We start from the raw sequence: 21278 nt of genomic DNA, 5'->3' as shown, positions 1-21278 counted from the left end.
TCCACTGCTGGGGACTCCAGAGCTGGATGAAGTTCTACAGGTGGCGTTTCACAAGAACCAAGCAGAGAGGTAGAATCCCCTACCTCAACCTGCTGGCCACGCTGGTTTTGATGCAGTCCAGGATAGGTTTGGCTTTCTGGGCTGCAAGTGCACATTTCTGGGTCATGTCCAGCCTCTCACCCACCAGCACCCCCAAGTCCTTCTCATCAGAGCTGCTCTCAATCTGTATCAAACCATTTTATGGTCCATGGGTATCACAGATTTTTCTTCACAAGAGATCAAAATCCTGGTGATAGAACAGAGCTTTTTTGATCTACACTATCACTCTTATTTAAAAATACATAAAAGCAGACATTTGATCATTCCTCTGTCTTGAACCATTGACTCAATTTGTGAGTATTCTGTAGTAGAAATGAATGGAACACTTCATGAGAGTAAAAGAATTAGGGGGAAAATATAGAATTTGAAGAGGAAGATGCAAACAATGGGCCAAAGGAAAAGTGTCATTTGAAGACCAAAAGATTCTCAGAATGCAAACTTCCTGTATAAAAATACCTAAGTTAAAAGAATTTTTTAAGACATAGCAGTAGATTTGTGTTGAATTGTTAAGAATGAAGTTTCTGCAAATCTCCAAAAAAGAATACTGCTAGAAAAAACAGTGAGTTTAAAGACCTGTGAGGCTATTGGACGTTTCTAGCACATCTCCTGGTACATTTGTATCACACCCAGTTTGTTCCCTGACATCTGCGCAGTGAACCTTATCTCCGTGCTCTCTCTACGGTTGCCCAATCCCCTCTTATCTATAAGTTGGAACAGAAGGCACAGAGCAGAAGCTAATGCTATCAGGAACATTAGGAGCTGCCACTCTTTTTCCCACCAGGTATCCCAAAAAACCTACCCTTTTTTTTCCTCTACACATTGCCATTTTATAGCTTCACTGCCCAAATGCCTAGTGTTTGGGGATGCTCAGGCCTTTGCTGTCTTGGAGCATACAGTGAAGATGTGAACAGTTTATCAACTATTTTGATAAATATTTAGAAATATGATGATTGGATAGACATCTATATCACCAAGAAAAGTTTAGAGGAAGAGACGGGAGTTCTGGGGACAGGTATAGAAGGAGGAATTTTCTAAGAAGTTTGGAAGATGAAAGAATAGGGTCTTGGAAGCAAGTACAGAAGAAGGGAGGATGAAGAAAGAGAACTCAACTGTCAAGTAGTTGCAGGATCAGGTATATTTTTTACGAGTTAGTTCTACAAAAATAGTCCGAATAATCCTGAATAACATGCAAGGGCCTCAATTTGAATAAAGACCTTAAACAACGACTGAGATTTTTCTTCAGAGAAAGCAAAAAATTAAAATGTAGGAGAAATATAGTTGACATTTACCACTGACATATTTATCTGGTTTTATATTAATTAAAAAAAAAAAAAACCTGTTATGCACATGAATGCACCTTTATGTTTTTTAATAATGTTCCCTTAAAAAAATTACCATCTATTTTATGAACTTTCCCACCCATTTCTTCTCTTTTTTATATTAAGTCAGGTGTTTATAAATTAGGTGGTTTTTTACCAAGTGTAGTACTCTTCCTGTCTGTAAAGTGAGATGAGAGCTTGATGTTTATGTGGTTAAACACGATTTGTGCTTCCTGCCTTTGAGGTGCAGCCATAGATCATGCTGTGTTATTTATCTTGCTTACTCTAGCTTTTTGTGATGAATTATTAAAATATGCCTAGAAGCATGGAACCATTTGGAAGAAGGGTCTTACTGGAGAGTAGAACAGACAAAAGCTTTGAGATAAAACAAGCAACCCTGTCACCAGCAGACACAAGCAATATCGCAGAGAAGAAAGAGACCATTTTATCGGTCAAATTCTGCTTACAGCCACACTAGTGAAACCTCGTCTACTTCTGTGAATACAGTGGGCTTCTCGAATTCGTCAGCTGCTTAGAAAACAATATAGTGAATATCTTATCCTATCCAAGTAAAACTGCCACATGAAGCATGGAAATGCAGTTTACATTGTTGGTATACCTGCGGCAAGACTGCAAGACAGCTGAAACAAGAGACTAGTCCAGAAAAAAAGTCCTTCTGTAACTGAAGTCTTCATACAGTTTCTTTTTCATCTCAAGAGAGGTAAACTACTATAGGACTTTTCTCCCAGAGGAAGTACTTGAATGAGCCTGTTATTGTGTTGGGTGAAAGTATGCCTGGCATTTGAAATAATCAGGAAAGAATTTCTCTGTCCAGTATTTCTACCTCTGAGTTTATAATACTAACTTTTATATTTTTATTTTCCATTTAGCTACAACTAATTTTGAAAATATTTAAACCAATAGCATCAAAATCTTGCAAGCCATACATCTCAGATAAAACCTTTTAGACAACTCTCAGGCAAAAATGTTCAATCATTTCTAAGAACAAAACCAAAAGGAAATACACTTTTATGTCCTAGCAAACTCTTAGAGCCACTTCACACAGAAGTCCTAAAGACTGCAGCAGAACATGAAGCTTGAAAACTGGACTGACTAGAGACAAGAATCTGCCTTTCCCTGAAGATCTTCCTATATTATACAGTTATAAAAATGAAGTGTGCATATGTTGAAGTAACATGGGTCAGAATTTAGCAGTTAATTCTGCAAAGACTTGCCTTCCCTGACTGTATTCCTGTACTGTGCAGAACACGCATAACCATTGCATAATAATTCACCATATTCACTGCACTCCCAGGGGAAGGGAAATGCTTTTTCTCCTCTAGATTCTCCAAGTCACTTCTGGACTCCAGCTGCTAGAAGATAACTTGATGACTATCTCTAATGGTAACATGCCTAGAGAGAAAAGCAAGAGGCAGGAGTTAGAGCATGAAGGAGGAAAGACAACAGCAGATCATCAGACTGGGACAAGCTAGTGTAGAATCACATAGAGGATGACAGCTTGGGGAAAAAAAAGAAAAAGAAAAAAGAAAAAAAAGGTAGAAGAAAGAACTGAGGAAATTACTTGGGGTTGGGTTTTTTCTTGTTTGTTTTTGGGGGTTTTTTTCAACCAAAAACAGAAACAACATCATTTTGCCAAAATAAGGTTTGTGTTTGACTAAGTACAGGATATTTTAGATCAGTTTGGACTAAAGCCTTCAAGTTAAGAAATATTAGGTATTAAGAAGATTAATTAATATTGAAGTAAAAAAACCACCCTAATCAGTTTCATTTTACAGAAAAAAAAAAAAAGAGAAAAAGAAAAAAATTCCAAAATATTTTCTTCTACATTTATGGGACAAAAATATATTCTGAATTCAACCCAGTTCTATGGGAACTTTTATTTCAGTCCTGAACTCTACTTTTAGTAGATAAATTACTTGATTAAAAAAAGTTGTGCTAGCATAGAAAAAAAAAGGTGATGTAATAAAAATATTTGGAATGGAATAACTAGAAATAAGTATTTTCTACAAAAAAACCAAACTTGTGAATCACAAAGGGATTAGGAAAAAATATGCAGGTAGCAGCAAGACATGAATGTCAAGGTTGTGAGTTTAACAGTTGAATCACAGTTATCACAGTTATCTTTGTGAATTCACAGTTATCTTTGTACCTTAGCACTGTATATCCCCTGTGCATAACCATTAACTGCATGATATCATTCTACTACATGAGAATCCCCTCCTTTTAGAGCATATAATGAATGATCTCTAAGGTCTCCAAGGAGATGTATTTGCCTGTAACAACCCTATAACAATAAAGGGATTAACAAAGGCTTGGTATCCCCTTTTAAATGTGAGGACAATTGGATGTAGTGCTGAAATACTGGGTTCTTACCTGGCTACTTCTCTCTGGCAATGCAATAGTTTCAAAGTATGCCCTCGACAGGCAGACAGAATTTATGTGTTCTGTTTTTGCAGAAACCCTGTTTGAAATCCAAAGGTCTGGGCTATTAAACCACCGACAATTCACAGTTGCAGTCGAAAACAGTGGGGTCTGTAGTGTCCCTATGCATGGTGCAAATCACATAACTCAGTCAGGACTTTAGCAATATAAATTCATCAGATCTGCTTTTGAAGCACTAGGTGCTTCAAACCAAACTGCTGAGAAACCACAAAAGTTTATGAGGAAATTAATATTATCTATTTTGAGCAAGATATAGAAGATTTATGAGTCAAAACTTCAAATCACACATTTCAAGATGAAAGCAAACTACAACAGAGACTGCCTTTCTCTTTTTTCATTTAAAGAGTCCTGTTCAACTGATATCCTGAGTAATAAAGCAAAGATTTGGGAAGAAAAAAAGACTGATGATAGTGATGATATAAATAACTATAAAAGGCACATTGCACTTAATACAGTGAAGTATGACGTGTTAGTTTTGAGGTGCCTTGCTCTGATAATTTTTATTCTTCCTGCACACTCAGAAGGTTTTTTAAAGCTTTAGATAACACTGAACTAAACTACAACTATTAGGAGAGATTACAGTACAAAACAAAAATTCACAGCACTGTTGACTTTTCTTTCTTACATTGAATAGATGCATCCATGAAGTTAATTAATAAATAAGAAAAGAAAACACTGACAGTGAAACATCAATTTTTGTCCCTTTTCTAAAGATCAATTATATATTTTAAAAACAACCAGACTTTTAGAAATTGTGAAACAGAAGAGTCTGCTTTCTCTAGGGTGAATTTTGTAACAGCAAAGGGAAAGGAGAAAAGATTTCAAAACTGAGTGTTGACCACTACTGCATTTTACATGAAACTGAGCTCTGCATAGATCTGAGATGTTTTTCCTGAGTCATCAGGAGACTTTAGTAGACAAAGCTTTCTTAAGAGCAGCTAAACATGAGTTGGACAGGAAGATATCACTTCCAAGATGCAAGGAGATTTTCCTTGAAGTTGAAATTAGAGTACAATTCACAGTTTGGAGCCCTTTGGGGTTAGGCAATAGTTCAGCAGGGTTTCCAGGACCACCATTTTGGATTTAACTGTTTAAGTGCTGTTCAAATGGCACTTTTGATATCCATAATCTTTCCTGCAGTCTAGCCCAGGAAACCCTTTCGATTCAAATGCTCCACAGATCTGATAAAATTAAAAAAGCCACCAAATCCTGAATGTGAGTCATAGTATGGCATGTAGAAATGCAGGAAAAATAGTTACAGGACACAGTTTTTCCAGAGAAAAGTTTAAAAAGCTTTTGAAGTCCAACAACACCAAAAAAAAAACTCTTCCATAATAGAATATGAATAGGAAAAGAATTTTTGGTGGTAGTTCCTTAAGACTCGTGAACTGCACCTTCTATGATGTGCTGTAAGACATCTGGTGTGTTACAGTGATTTCCAGCTTAGCGAATCATACATATTTGTCTTCTGTCAAAGGTAATACGAAAACTTGACTAATTCTATAGAAACTGCACTAACATCTCACTATACAGTCATATGTACTAAAGATTTTAGATACACTGAGGTACCTGTATTAAAATATTTAATCACCTTGTGGATTCATAGATGTTTATTAATTGTCTCTTTATAACACCAGCATATGAGCTGTGCAGCTGTAGCTTGTTTGGAATGCAAAAGTAAAGAGAAAAGCGACAGATAAATGAAACGCGTGCAGGTGTGCAACAAAGAGACAATAACACATCGTTTACAGTATGGCTTTCAGAATCTACACGGAAACTCAGAGGTGCTCTTGCTAAACTAATGTACTGTAAGTGAAATGCCCTGGAACCCAATAAATGCATTGCAAATTTTTCAGTAAACTAGAGGCAAGTCACTTAGCATAGACATTTAGTTTAATTAGTTAGCTAAATTCCACAATTTGTAAATAAAGACAAAAAATCTAGGCATAAATTTTCCATGAGATTCACTGCAAAAATACTTAGAATGAAAGCTAAGCAATTAGTGTCCCTATTTAATATATTGCATGAAAATTTTCATGTGTACCCTGATATGTAGCAATGCTGCTTCTATACAGGTAAGCTTCAAACACTTCAATACTGTTTGCTAATACATGTTTGCTGCTATTATGGTATTCATCAAAATGGTGCTTTGAATGTCAGTCTAAAACTTATTAGCATTCTATAGAGATTGACTGCAAACAGATCACATCTCAGGGCAAGTATTACTAATAGTGCCCAACACCCTACATTCAATTTGTGATGTTTTTAGCAGTAGTATTTTTTAGTAAGCAAGCTCATGTAAGGAAGTTGTGTGAATGGAGTACTTCATACTTTTGATGATGGAGTTCTGAGGGGTTACCCTTACTAAAATGGAAGATCATCAATAAGCCAAAGAAATCCATCTGACAGCAGAATATCTACTTATTAAAAAAAATAAAGTATTAATACGACCTGGATTTAGTCAGTTTTGATACTGCTTTTTTGCCTGAATGAAATAGAGACAAAAGAAATGGGGTGAAGATAACCCTGAAATTAGCTCAGTTGGTTAGAGCATGGTGTTTAATAACACCAAGATCATGAGTTTGATCCCTACATGGGCCATTCACCTAAGAGCTAGATTCAGTGATCCTTATGGGTCCCTTTCAACTCAGAATATTATGTGATATTCTGTAATAGGAGGAGCAGGGGAAAAAAAAATGGAATACAAGTGGGTTGGACAGGAAAGCTAGCATATACTTTGCCTGTAGGCACTCTCTCTGAGGACAACCTGAGATACAAGATACGATGCATGCAAGCAGGATCTCATAAGGAAATCAGGCCACTGATGAGAGAAAAGACTATAATTTCATCTTGAATAACTAGTTTAAATTTGGGTTCTTTTCCTTCGTCAGTGGTGTTCTTACAGATATTTGTATCTATGTTGTCTATGCTGACATATGTAAATGGATGCTTTTGGATGAATCTTTCCTTAGCTCGAACCCTACAGATAATTTCATGATGATTTGCCTTTTCCAAACATATTGAGAGACTAAAAATAACAGTCCTGAAGCCCAGTGTCACAGCTTTCTGACATAAAGGTCCAGCCTATCAAAGTAAACTTAGGATTTTTTTTTTTTATAGAAAGTCTACCAGATGATATCTCATATCAAAGGGAAGAAGAAAGAGGTAGGGTCAGTCACTGTTACACACAAGTTTTCTGACATACAGTTAAATATTTGAACCCTGAAGACTCAAAAGAAGTTTTGTGGAGAAGTGTCTTACTTAAAACAAGCTTTTTCTGAATCTTTTATGTATTTATATTTACTGAAAGATAAGCTGGAGCTCTTGATTTATCTTGTGTCTGTCAAGGTAAAGAGAGATTTTGACTTTTCAGGAATTCTTTTCCTAACCTGTTTTGTGACAGGTAAAAGTGGATTCAAACAAGCAACATTTAACTCAGTAACTTTCTGCAAAAGATCAGTTTGAAGATATATCTATGACTGAATGAATAATTATTTGTTTACGTTTTTCTGTTAAACATTAAAGGACATGAATAGAGCAAAACTGTAAACTTAGTCTCTGGTGCCTGCCCTGAAAATGTTTCTGTTTGAAAGACTGAGCTATTTGATCACTTTCTACATACTTCTAACACTGGGAATAGTTAAATAATTCTTTTGAACTAATAATTTTATGTTTTATTGGTCACTCTTCTACACTCCAATATTTGCACAAAAAATGCAATTGGAAGGGGGGTGGGGTTTTGTGAGTTTTTATCCTCTGCATTGTTACAGATAAAATTCAAATTATGGATATTTTCATCACCTAATAAGATATTGATCTTGCTGGAAGCAGAAATCTTTATCTGGAAATTCATAAGCATTGTTTCAGTATTATCTCTTCTGGATGTTGTTATCTATTTGCAAGCAATTGGAGTTACAACAGAGAATAAGACAAAGTCACTGCTAAGTCCCATCAGACATTCTATTCTTTTTCCTTCTTTTCCTTCAAAGGATAGATTTCATCTAAAAAAATCTCTTCACATTACTGAGTTACATGTCTGTATTTTCATTTTCTAATTTGAAAACAAGTGACCATAACTCTTCTGAATACAGAGAGCATTGAGAACATTTTGGGCTTATATTCCCAGTCATATTATGGATATATTTTTCATAGAAAGTGCATAGCCTTTTCAAGAGGAAAAAAAGTAATAAGCAGATGGAGCCAAACATTGTAATGCAAAGAGTTTTACCAAACACAGTTGTCCTACAAAGCAGTAAGCTTAGTTACAAATTGTGTGTAAATATATTTTCTTCAGACAACTAGATCAGACAGAATTTCCCCTGCAAGTAATTGAAATATTTTACGTAAGACCAGCTATGATGAAAGACCAAGGTTTCTATTTTCTTATTAAGGAGTAGCACTTGGGTCTACTGAGTCTTCATTCGATGGCTTTTATGACCCTAGCGCAATCTAACAGTTTCAGCCCATGGAGAGTGAGGATTGGTGGTGTCTCCATTGGCTTTTAAGGAAAATTCAGGCCCCATTAATTCATTTCCTGACAGGACCACTTCTAACTTTGTTCTGATGTTTTGCTCAGCTCTGATAGGATATTCCATTGCTGAGTTTGATGACACAGCAGCAGTCAACAGTTAAATGTTATTAAAAAACATAATTGATGTAAATACATGCAAGCTTAGAGTAAGGATTCAACCAGGAAGAAGGGCCTCCAGCCTACCTACCCACTCCAAAACAATCCCTTTTCCCTATATTCAATTCCATCTGCACTAATTTTCTCCAGAGCCCAGACGGAGGTTCAATGTTTAGATGCTCCTAACCAGCGACATTACCATCCCTTCGAGGATGCAGTCAGAAAATTGGAGAAATAAACCACATCAGCTAAATTCCCTCTCATGAGAAATGCCTCCATATTTGCAAATGCTAAGTCAGTTCATGTTTAGATAATCTCTGTATTTCAGAAAGAAAAACTGAAGGAAAATAGCAACTTCTGAAATCAGCAGTGAATATTTTCTCAGAGTACATCCATAATGAAAATACTCTGGTCATTTTCCTACCACTTTGAGCAGTTGTCAGAGTAATCAGATACTTCTTTCTAATAGTGGTTATACATAGTTCATTGTGCAAGCTTGAAGGTCTCCAAGTGTTGGAAGTTTCTGGAGAGCTCTTCCAGCACAAAAGAGCACAGATCTGTTGCTATCGATGTAATCCCTTGCCAGGAAGCAATAGCTGCTATAGCTTTAGTGGCATCAGAATAATGGCCCATGCTGCTCCATCCTGATTTGACTGTTTACCACTTGCAGTAAGCACTCAGTGGAAACAGTGATGCACAAGATCCCAAATCTGCAATCAAAAGAAGAGTTTCTGCCCCTCCACCATCTCAATCTGAAGGTCTGACACTATTATAGTACAGGAATGCACTGTTAAGAGCAAGCCTTACACTGCTAAGAATAATCCTTAATAGGACTGGTAGACAATGGTCTCCAGAAACATAATTTCCAGCAATAGTGTAGTTGGCTCAACTTCCAACCATTTCAAACCTTGTAAAAACATTTTTGTAAACAAGGCCTTCAGACCCAGTTGCTTCTCTCTGCTTGCCTACAGACGCCATGAAGAATATAGAACAAAGAGCTTCTTACATCTTTGTAAATATACTGATTTTATGAATTTATTATTACACCACAGAGATACAGTTATGCAATAACTCAATAAACTAACAAAATAAACTTTGCTAAGCATGAAATAACCTCAGATAGCAAAAAAATTTTCTTCATCTTAAAGTCCTACTGTTAAACACACTGCCATATAATTTCAATTTTAAACCTTTCTTCTTCCTTTCTATCAACTACTCAAATTATAAAGAGTACACAACTGAAATGAAAAAACAGGTCATCAGCTTGTTCTTTCCTCCTTTCAGTTCTCCCTCTCCAGAAAAAGAGAAAAACACAAAATGACAAAACCCACAAAACCACAAAAGAAATCCTTAAACGATATCAAACCCACCACCAACATCCCCTGCCCCCCAAAAAACCCCCAAACAAACAAAAACTCCCCACCAAACAAGCCACAAAGCAAAAAGAAATACAACAAACACCAAACAAAAGAACGAAAACCCAGAAAGTAATCTTAAAAGGACTCAAGTGTTAGGGGCTCACTAGACCATTCTTCATTCAGACATTTAGTTTCATATTCACTGGGAAGCTAAAAGCTTAAAGCTGGGGATCAAACATGAACCTTTTCAAAGCAACAGATGTCTAAATCTCTTTATCTTTACTTTAGACTCCAAAGTATAGCACAGGAGTATATTATACTTAGGTTTGTATTGTAATCCAGCATCACTGGTCAAACAGCTAATTTTTATTGGATAGGAATGGGAAAATGCAATCTGACAGCAGGTTAAGCAAAAACTTTGTACTTCTTGGAATGACAGAGCCAAATATTACGTGCTATTTGAATATTTGTTAATGCTAGGGCTGAAATACACATATTCAATTTTCTAAATAACTTACCTACCCACTGATAGGCACTCAGAACAAATTTTCTTGAGAAAAGAAACCTGAAACAACATCAAAAAATGGTTTTGCCACAAAAATATGGAAAAAAATTTTCTGTGTGCGCATATAAATACATTTCTTCAAACAAGTATCAGCAAAAAAGCTGAGCTAAGCTTTATATAGTGAGAGTTGAAACTTTTTTTTTAATAAATCCTTTGCTGGAAATTTTTGACAGAAGGTTTATTGGTGTTAAGCCACATGATGAAGTTTACAACCATCTGCCCCACTGGTTTCAATAGAGTATCCTTGCCTCTCACAGGAAGCAGTCTAGTGCAGACAAATACTAAGAGGCACATCATATCTGTACCATATGGCTGACCTTACAAACAGATTTGTGAGCTGGCTGTTAGTTTGTAACTCCTACCTTGCTCAGCTTAAAAACAGACATGATCAGAGAACTGCTGATGTTGCACATTAAAGGGAATAAAAGTACCAAAAAAGCCCTCACAGTATTCTGGGTACATTTTTGAGGTTGTGATCCAGTACATAGCCCATTCTGTACGAAAAGATGCAAATGGTCTGTGGAAACTGAAATAAATAATTTTTTAAATTTCACTACAGTCAAAAAAGAAATCTACATATTAAACAAGAATGATGTGTGGTCCAGATTTTCACCTTTTAATGCAATACATTCATCATGGCTTAAGAAATGCTTTCCCTGCTTGTTCACAGCAGAAATTCTTTGTTTCTCTCTCGTCACTGCTGGTTTTTTTTCCCATTCCATTAAGAAAGCTTAATTCCAGTTTGGGCCATTTAAATTTTTTCTTAGTATCTTTAAACTTCTGTTGCAATTGAATCAACAGAAGTACTGTCTAATCATATTGTTCTGCTATTTATGAAGTTTTATAAATCTCTCTGCAAGTAAATTAGTGTCATATCAAACTGCTGAGCTTGAATTTTGCTGTCAGAGACAGATGTAGGGCACTTTCCTCTAGCAGGGAAGAACAAATCCTGTTTTAAAAATAATTCCTCCCCCTTCTCTCCCGATCTAGTGTATTCAGGAATAGGACTCTTATGTGGGTCAGCTACAACTAACGTGAAGCCATCTAAGTTGCAGCTTCACAAAATATGTCACCTATTCATTATAACAGATCCATTACTGTTAATTTAAAAACTGTAGCATTTAAACTCCTGATAACAAAATTATATTAAATCTTACTACTTTTCACACAAAAAGCCCCCAAACCCTTCAATTATTTTGACAAAAGCAGCTTCAGTGAATGATCATGTAGTGATAGCGTAGCAACAGCAAATTAAAATCTTTCCATATCTAGTGCAGCCCATAAATGTGGGAATGTGCATTCCCAGTTACAAAGATAATTTTCCAGTCAGGAAAAAATAAAGAAAATAAAATACTCCTTTAAAGACCAGATTTGCAGCCTAAGTAAATCACCATAGTGAACTTTAAAGAGAAATGTTACTGCACTTGAGGATATGATGCTATACACATGGAAAGAAACACACTTTACACCGTGGCCAATCTTTTCAAACAAGACTGTGCCTACAGGTAGACTTTGTAACAAAGCTATTGTTCACCCATCAAAAATAACAATGAGAAATCAACAGCTTCGGACATCTGGCCACTCTTATTTAAACAGTTAATAGTGTATTATGTGAGTAATGTTAAAGAAAATTAGTTTGAATGAATATATACATCTTAAAGGCCCAAGAGTAGGCTGTCCCCATGAGCTAAAAGACCAGCTGTCAGGGAAGAAGATCAACCTGGTTGAACAGAGAGTTTTGGCTAGAACTCAGGGGGAAAAGGAGAGCTTACAAACTTTGGAAGAAAAGACAGGACACTCAGGACTACAGAGATGCTGTGAAGTTATGTAGAGAGAAAATTAGAATGGCGAAAGCCCACCTGGAACTTAAACTGGCTACTGCAGTAAAAGGCAATAAAAAAATGTTTTTATAAATATGTCAGCTACAAAAAGAGGCCTAAGGAGAATCTCCGTCCTTTGTTGGATGTGGGGAAAAACACAGTGACAAGATATGCAGAAAAGGTGAAGTACTTAATGTCTTCTTTGCCTCAGTCTTTAATAGCAAGACCAGTTGTTCTCAGGAAACACAGCCACTTGAGCTGGAAAAAAAGGGATAGGGAGCAGAACGAAGCCCTTACTATCTTAGGGGAAATAATCAGTGACCTCCTACACCACTTAGACACACAAATCTATGGGGCTAGATGGGATCTAACCAAGGATACTAAGGGAGCTGGCAAAAAGGCTCACCAAACCACTTTTAATCATTTGTCATCAGTCCTGGCTAACCAGGGAAGTCCCAGTCAACTGAAAGTTAGCAGATGTGATGCTCGTCTACAGAAAGGGTTGGAAGAAGGATCTGGGAAACTACAGTCCTGTCAACTTGACCTTGGTGCTGGGGAAGGTCATGGAGCAGATCATCTTGATGCCATCACGCAACACGTGCAGGACTACCAGGGTATCAGGCCAGACAGCAAGGGTTTATAAAAGGCAGGTTCTGCTTGATCAACCTGATCTCCTTCTGTGATGTGGCGACCCACTTAGTGGATGAAGGAAAGGCTCTGGATGTTGTCTACCTAGACTTTAGTAAAGCCTTTGACACTGTTGCATTCTCTTGGAAGTGGTTGAGTCACCATATTTGGTTTAGTGATGGACTTGGCAGTTCTAGATTAGTGGCTGGAGTCAATGGTCTTAAAGGTCTTTTCCAACCTAAACAATTCTATGATCTGGGATTCTGAGTTACTCTTAATTAGCTCTTTAAGCTTGCTATTTACACACAAGCATTAAATGTTTGCTGTTCAAACCTTTCCAAACTAAATCCTTGGACTTTTATTTTTTTAATGTGATACATAGTAAGACAATTAACTCTAAAATAATATACTCTCACAAGTACAATACATACAGTCACTTCCAAGTTACTTTCACACATGTTAAATTCATGTGGCTATTGCAGGCAAATAACAAGCTCCAACAGACTGGATTTATAAAGAGATAGAATATTTAGATCTAGTTTTGGTTTTAGCTTTGAATGTCTTTTTGTTGGCTTTGTTTTTTAAATTTCTGCTAATGTACTAGTATGTTTTGAGCTGTTTGGCTTTATATCAAGCTAAGAAAACACTATAGTCACTTCTGAAAATAGTTTGCCAGCCTTCACATGGTTTATATTTCTAATGATTTCTCATTGTTTGTGCTGTCATGATAGGCCAGTGCTGCTTTATCTGGCTTTATAAATACCTTGACACAGTTACTATTTTACAGGATACTTCAGAATTTTTCAGAGTACTCAAGTCCCTTGACATTAAAGTTTCTGATGAAAGTTGGGCATCTTTTAGCATATAACCAAGACTGAGCGGTCAGAACAAGAATATTTATGACTACTTCAGAACAGAAGCTAGAGAAGAAATATAATTTTAAGAGACTAGATTAGCAGTGTTGAATGAAGTCTAGTAAATAGCGATTAGATCCTTTATGGTAGAAGAAAAATTTTGAATGAATCTTAAATTCTAGTAGAAAGATTAGCAGTTCTATCTAGAAACAGCGTAAAATTCCAGTCCAGATCTGAGTAAGCTACAGATAAATAAGTTCTGCTGACAAGGCTTACTAATAAATGAAATGCTTCTTTTGCTCCAATAACTATATTTACACAAAAAATATCTTTAAGTGTTGTACTATGCTGATCAATCACAATAACATTCTAAGGATTTTCTTCAAAGTAATTCCTGTTGGCAGAAAATTTTCTTCTGGTATTTGTCTTCTGGTGTGCTGTATATTCCATTTACTTCTGTGTTACTCAAAAGATATTCCAGTTATTCTAACAGCAAATTTCTGTTTTCAAACACATCTTTTTATATATATATTAGTACTTATACACATCTTTGCAGTCTTTTTTTGTTTATACGATTTTTTTAATGTGTTCCATAATTTTCTTTCAATTCTCATCATAAAGCCCTTTACTAACAGTGCTGGGTATCTATGTTTTTCAGTTGTTACACTGATCATTCCATGTTCCACTTACTAATGTTGTGGGACATCTGGAATGTGAAGGGACATAAATTAGTTTATGTGTATTAATCTTAAATTGTTTTATAGCTAATCTCAGGGGGTTTTATCTCATTTAAACCATTGCATTCAATAAGGCACCCTGGAATGCATTTCCCTCATTCTGAGCTTGACTAGGCTATCATAGGAGAGAGTTAATGAAAATCACGCCATTGACCTAAGTAGAAGTAGAATCAGGCTTTGCATATTTGAAATGAAGCAAAAATATCTCCCAACACTTCTAATTATACCCTGGGGAATACTGCGACTGAAATCTATAGGCAATGAATCCTGCTTTATGTTCCAATCATTAAAGTTATGTTGATTAATAAAAAAAATAAAATAGAAAATGTTTGAAACTTGCTACAAAAACTTCAGATTTCAATTACTTCTTCTCTAAGTGTGTTTATGTGGAAGATGCACAATACTTTGTTATTGTTCTGCTCGATGTTGTTCTGCTACTCTCCTCCCAGATCCCTGAGGGGGATTTCAAGTTTTGAGGTAACAAGCCTCATTCCTCTGTGTCTGCCACCCGCTTCAGTTGGGGGAAAGTAATTTTATATGCTACATTTACTCTAATGATTATGAATTCCTAATAATATGAAAATCTATTCTATTTAGGGCATAAGGCAAAACCTTAAGGGATTATGTAAAACCAATGCATTAAATGTTTATAATTTTTATAAAGCAAAACTATTCCTTCAGAGTACAGGTCCTAAAACATAACACTTTCTAAAAATATACACTGTCTGTTTGTCATACCTGTAATGGCAAGGAATGGTCCTGCTCAAAAGTCTTCAGTTGTGTTAGTCCTGCAGACAAAGATATGATTTCAAAAATAGCACTGAGCAAAGAATTTTTATCACAAGAAGTTTTCTCTTGAAAACTATTGGGTCTGTAATGATTTGGGTACTTTTGAGGCACTAAACCCAAGAATTACCTTTTATACTAAGGCCATCAAATCCAAAGAAGAAAGAAAGAATATTATGAAGCTATCCTAAAGAAACTACAGGTTTCCATCACTCAGGGCAAACAGGCTGTAGCACACAGATAACATAGAAATGCCAAAAATAATGTTTCACAGGCACAGTGGAAACAGCCCTCCCATTCAGAAATCCAAAACAGTTCCACTGATAACCAGGAAAGTTAACGGTAAAGTATCCACACTGTCTGACCACCCAGAACACCAGTAGTCAGAAATGGATTCCTAAGTGCAGTCCTGGAAGAGCTGAGTATCCAAAAGGACAAAATAATATAAAATAAAGGAGGAAAAATGAGGAGTACAGCTATGTGAGAGATCAGAAATGAAGATAACTAAGCAGGGCACTTAACAATAAAGTGCAGTTGATCCAAGCTACTGGAAATTATGTATTACACCAGAATGATGAATATAAGCTAGGAAGGGGACAGCAATTTAAAGGATAATACTGAAGTTTGGTAATGACCATCACAAAGTCTCTTCCTTCAGGACCAGAACAGTAACCATAACACATTGAGGCAAAAGCCTGGGAAATCACACAAGCTCTTCATAGCAAGCTGTCCACTAGTTGGACTCTTCTCAGACTGTGGGGAGGTGAAGGTGAACAGCAGTTGTCTTTTCCCACAAGTCCTGTAAACCTAAGGAGCAGGATGGTCAGGCCACTTGCTAGAGTACTATTCAGACTAACAGGGAAGAAAAAAGGGGGGAAATAAGCTGTCTTTTCATCTTTCAGTGACTATTTGAATGAGTATTCAATGAATTCCATCACCATACCTGAACATTCAGATATTTTAGAAAACGCATACGGTCAGAATAATTCTTTCTTTGTGTCTACTTGCTCAGCTTGTTGCATAAGAATGGGAAAGCATTGCTTTTTGAAAATGTACTTTCAGTCCCTGTCTCAAATTTCTGGATGGGTTCTATGACATCAGTTAATCAGGAATTGATGCTGCCAGTCAGGAACAGGAGCAGCCACAAACCAAAGTGCCTTCAGCTAGAATGTGCCATTCATCTAAAGTAAGATGGCTGTGGAAGCCAGGAGACTATGACACAGGCTTGCCTAATGTACTAGGACAGCTATGCTGCTTCTGGCACCCAGTCTGTTTCCTTTTCCTCAAATGTTTTACCTACAAGAATGGTCACAATGGAAACTAAAGAAAAACTGATTATTTCCTTCAGGAAAAACAAACAAACAAACAAACACACACACAAAACAAACAAACAAAGCAAAAAACAAAACCCCAAACCAAAAATACCAACCCCAAAAAACCAAGCAAAAGACAATCACCAAACAAGAAATTATATCTATCGTAAAGCACAGTTGCTAATTTGCAATACATATTGACTTAGTGGAAAATGGCAAACATTCACTGTCTTTCCAAATTTGCTTTGTGTCACTTAATATTTTTGAAAGCCAAGATATAATAAACAAATAAGACAATATGGCAATAAAACTTTATAACCTGGCTTGAATGAGAAAGAACAAACAAATAACAGATTGAGCATAAGGGACTGGGGTATTTTAAGTTTTAGATTGCTGTTTACAACAGTGAAAAAAAAAAAAGGAGTAACATACATTTCAATTAATTGGTTTCTGAGGCTTCTAGCTCCACAGAACTTTAAAAGCAGTACTTTATCTTGAACTTTACTCACATTGATACGAATGTGTGTTCACATATTACCTTATTTTTCATTGTCCCTTTTAATCCTCTACTACAAAATTACATGCAATAAGCCTAAACAAATTACTGTCCTTTCAGTTTAGTTTTATTATACCATTTCAAACCTTCATTTTTTATTTGATTGCGGAAGTTTGATTTTATGATATTTCTTTCAATTGCAGAAATAATTCCTGAAATCTACTCTGGCTTTTTCTTTTAAGAAGTAAACAGTCCTTTAATATTTTCCATTCTTATTTACCCAGTTTTCAAAGTTTTTGTACTTGTACTTCTTTGTTTTTCAGAAATAATTCTAGCATATCCATTCTGCAATTTACTCAGTTGAAAAATATCTTCTTCCTTTTTAAATCTGACGAATGAATTGAAAGTAAAGCAGTAATCCTAAATCAATTCTGCATTTAACCTCATGGGTACATACAGTAAAACCTTTCTGAAAACAGATATTATGTGCAAAACTAGGAACATACTAGCTCACAATAAATTGTTCCCTTTGTTGCCACTGGTGCAATTTATTGTTAAAAAATTAGGCTTACACTAGAACTGCTCAAGAAACGTTATTTAAATGTCTTTCTCTTCTAGATGAAACAGACTTTAAATCATCTTTGCATAAGGTTATGGGGAGTTCAGCAGTTTCAAGGGGCCATGGGTGTTAGATTGTCACAGTTCTTCAAAGCAGCACTGATCAGAGCCTCTGAAGTAATTTATCTGTGCCCTGCTGATTCCAGCTCAATATGCATCTTCTTTTCCATGTTCATATGCCAGGATTTACAAGAGTGTCTCTAAATCAGCGTAATCCACCCTTGTCTGTACTCAGGGCATCTGACAACAGTTTAGACAGTATCTTTTATCTTAAACTCATTCTGTTCTCTTTTCTGCATAGAAAACACCACAGTCATCCTCTTACTTACTAAGGAAAGGGTTTTTGTCTTCCACAGGTATGTAAATGTTACTCTGTTATACTAAAAATCACTGCTCTCACATAACCAGGTTTTGCAATAAGGTATTGCGGGAAGATGGCACGCAGTAAAAATTAGAGGAAACTGAGAAGTTATATTCACATCTTAACAGAAGTTATAGCAGTATGGAAATTTTGGGTAAGATACAAATGCTACTCCCTGGGTGGAATGGGGTTGGCAGCTCCATGATGATTCCCCATACAAAAGTAAGCACCTGTTAAGGTGGATGGTGGAGGGTGGAGCAGAGTGGAGACACTGTGGCCAGGCTCTGTGTAAATCCTTGCAGGGAGGGGAGTTTGATGGTACCTTGCAGCTGAGAAACTGCACAGCACCTGTCAGCCAAGGGAGAGAGGAGAAGATGTCCTGCTACTGAGCCAACAACTGTGGCAAAATCTCTCCTCTCAGATGAACTTGGTTCATTAAAGCCTAACTGTAATATTAGCACACATTGCATCCCAAGGTTACCCATCTCCAAGGTACGACCACCCCCCACTGGGCATACACCCTGTATTCTTTTGACTTTATCTTTAAAAGCAGAGCGAGATAATGTTACACCAATCAGTAATAAAGGTATTTATGGCTAAAGTCACTCAAGCTCCACCTAAACATAAAGAAATAGTACAAAAGTAAGTCAAGAATGGGGGGAAAGTGAGGGAAGTCTCCATTGTAACTGCTGGGATCAGCCGATGGGCTGAACCTGTCTTCTCCCTGAGAGGGATGCCTACTGGATAAGAGCTGTGCTCCATGCACACTGAATACTTTTATTGGGCATTAGAGCTTGTCTGTGTATTGCTTTGAATACATTTTTGCAGTCAGATACTACCACCGGCAATCTTCGAAACTTATTAATATAAAATTGTGCAGGTTAAAGAGTGTTATTCTGTAAACTGTTAGTGTGAGTCCTTCACAGGCACTAGCAGTCGTCAGTAGCAGGTAACACATTCAAATAAAGTGGGAAGACGCACTGAGGAGTCTCCCTTATGCTGTTGGTTTAGCTCCCTGAAAAGAGCAATTGAACCACCCTCTGATCCAGCAGGACTGTTCAGTGATGGGTTCCCATAACAAGACACTGACAGACTGGCCAGGAAAAAGGGTCTTGGCTCTCCTGGGGCACTGACAGACAAATAAATCACTAAGGGTCAAGAAAATCTCCCCTTTTCATGTGACAGGTATATATAAAATTCTTGTCTCTCCCATTGAAAACTCCTTGCTGTTCCACAGAGGGATACTTCTTTCTCTGAAATTTCAGTTCCTTTATAGCTCATTACTGCAGCCCAAACAGAAGCAATCTACTAGGGAAAAAAGTGGGCACTAACTGACCCCTTCAATCTTTTTTTTTTGGTATACCATAAAGCCTGAAAAAACCTAAAAGAAAGAGACACATGATGGGGAAGATGGATGCAAATTCAAATATTACAGACTTATTTTAAGATTTATAGATAACCAAAGTTAAATTAATAGCCCTCACAGTAACAATGACAATATACACCTGTCAATCAGGTTTTTCTCAAAAAGGATGCACATACATTATTCCAAAGAATGACAAATGGATCAGGTTGGATTGCCACTTCATTTTGCCTTATCAAGGTCTGCAGTAAAACACCATTATCCCAGGTATCTCTAACAACTTCCATGGCAACAATCCAAATGTAGAGTTTGACCTACAATGCTCAAGCCTGTGTACATGTTTGCCTTCAGCATCTTCTCAGAACCCCAGCGCTGTCTTTCAGACTAACAATACACATGCAACCTGGAAATTTACTGTAGGTATTTTCACTCATACTTCGAATACGGTGGAAAAATACCAAGTTGTTGCTAGACTTTTTTAATGTTGATGTAAAAATTATTTTAATGCTTCCCAATTCTGTCAAAATGTTTCAGGAAGAAACTATTCCTGAGAGTGACAAATCCATTGATGCTGTCACACACACTGAAAAAGAAATCTGTAAAAGTTTCCTGTCCTTCAGTACTTTGTAGGTGAAGACTGCTAATCTGGAAAATTTGAAGTACTGTATTTCATGGAGTGAAATTGAAGTTTTATATGAGACCATGAACCCCAGGATGCAGCTGGTAAATTAATGCTTAACCATGAATTCATACAATTCCTTACAAAAAAATAAAAAAAATTACCATATTTGAAATACAATAAACAAGTAAATTTCAGTACTTTAATACATACAAATAAATTCTGTAGTAAAAGTAATTTATACATTCTTAAGTTTATGGATCAATAATTTTGAATGTTTCCATGATTATTCAATATTTTAAATTCTCCTTAGGTTTAGAAATGAGAAGAACCATAGCCATGGGGTATTTATTTTCCTTCACGTGACTGGTTGTCTACAATTTCTAAAAAAAGCCAAGAAAGTCCTTGGGTCAGTACCATTCATGTTGCTGTCACATCCGCTGCAACATCTTTCAGAAGTAGGGGAGTTTCATTAAATAAATGATTAGACTGGGTGAACACTTTCCAAGAACAAGACAACGCTGCCAGTACTTTGGAGCGATTCACTGACTATACTCCCAGAATGTGTCTTGGTCGGTTGCTCTAATCCTACTTGCTCCCAGCCTGCCAGGTCTGTCTGGCTTGCTCCTTTCCTGATGGACCTGGATTTACAGCTCATCGTCACTAGACCTGACTATGCTGTAGCCATAACTGTTTCAAAGCAAGAGGAGCATTTAAGGACATTTCACAGAAACCTTAAAGGAAAGGTCAAAAGATGTGTAAAAAAATAAAAAAAAAAAAGAGTAGATGAAAACAAGATCAGAATCTCACCTATGGAATTAAACTGGTATCTTCATAATGTGTTACGGTAAAATACCTCTGATTCTAACTATGTAGCAGTGTCTTCTGATTTGCAGATTAGTTACTTCCCTCCCTGTACCTGGAGTTATATATTTGTACACCCAGAGTTTTGTTGCAAGTGAGGGTACTGAAAAAAGGCCTATGTGACATTTTTAGTAGGAAACTCACTTACATACATCAGGGTCCTGGAGATAAAACCTCATATTCTGAGGTGATGAATAATGTATTTTATTTAACTCAATCATCTTAAGGAAACAAATAAAAAAAATTAACTCCAGATGCAAGAGAAACTGAAGGTAGCTGGGGTGAAAAATACATAGAGTAGACTGCAGAGGATGATGTTTAATCATGAATACAATGAAAGATAAAAGCAAAGCATAAAGTTTGAATACATGGCATCACAGAAATAGCAT

At 36.4% G+C, this 21278-nt stretch overlaps 1 long non-coding RNA gene across 1 annotated transcript in view; it reads right to left on the bottom strand.

Annotated features, from left to right (window-relative positions):
• Positions 1-2820: 2820 nt before the first annotated feature.
• LOC120323831 overlaps positions 2821-21278 on the bottom strand; it is a 118848-nt gene continuing 100390 nt past the window's right edge. Inside the window, exons 4-5 of the long non-coding RNA XR_005564707.1 lie at positions 15208-15257; positions 2821-2831 (exon numbers count right to left, since the gene is read on the bottom strand). This is a non-coding gene — a long non-coding RNA (uncharacterized LOC120323831). The remainder of the gene's footprint in view (positions 2832-15207; positions 15258-21278) is intronic.

Source organism: Pipra filicauda, unplaced genomic scaffold (assembly GCF_003945595.2).
Source record: "Pipra filicauda isolate LSUMZ 115617 unplaced genomic scaffold, ASM394559v2 scaffold350_size761097_pilon, whole genome shotgun sequence".
Taxonomy (NCBI): Eukaryota; Metazoa; Chordata; class Aves; order Passeriformes; family Pipridae; genus Pipra; species Pipra filicauda.
Note: the sequence above shows the minus strand (reverse complement) of the source record. Positions and strands in the feature narration are given on the sequence as shown.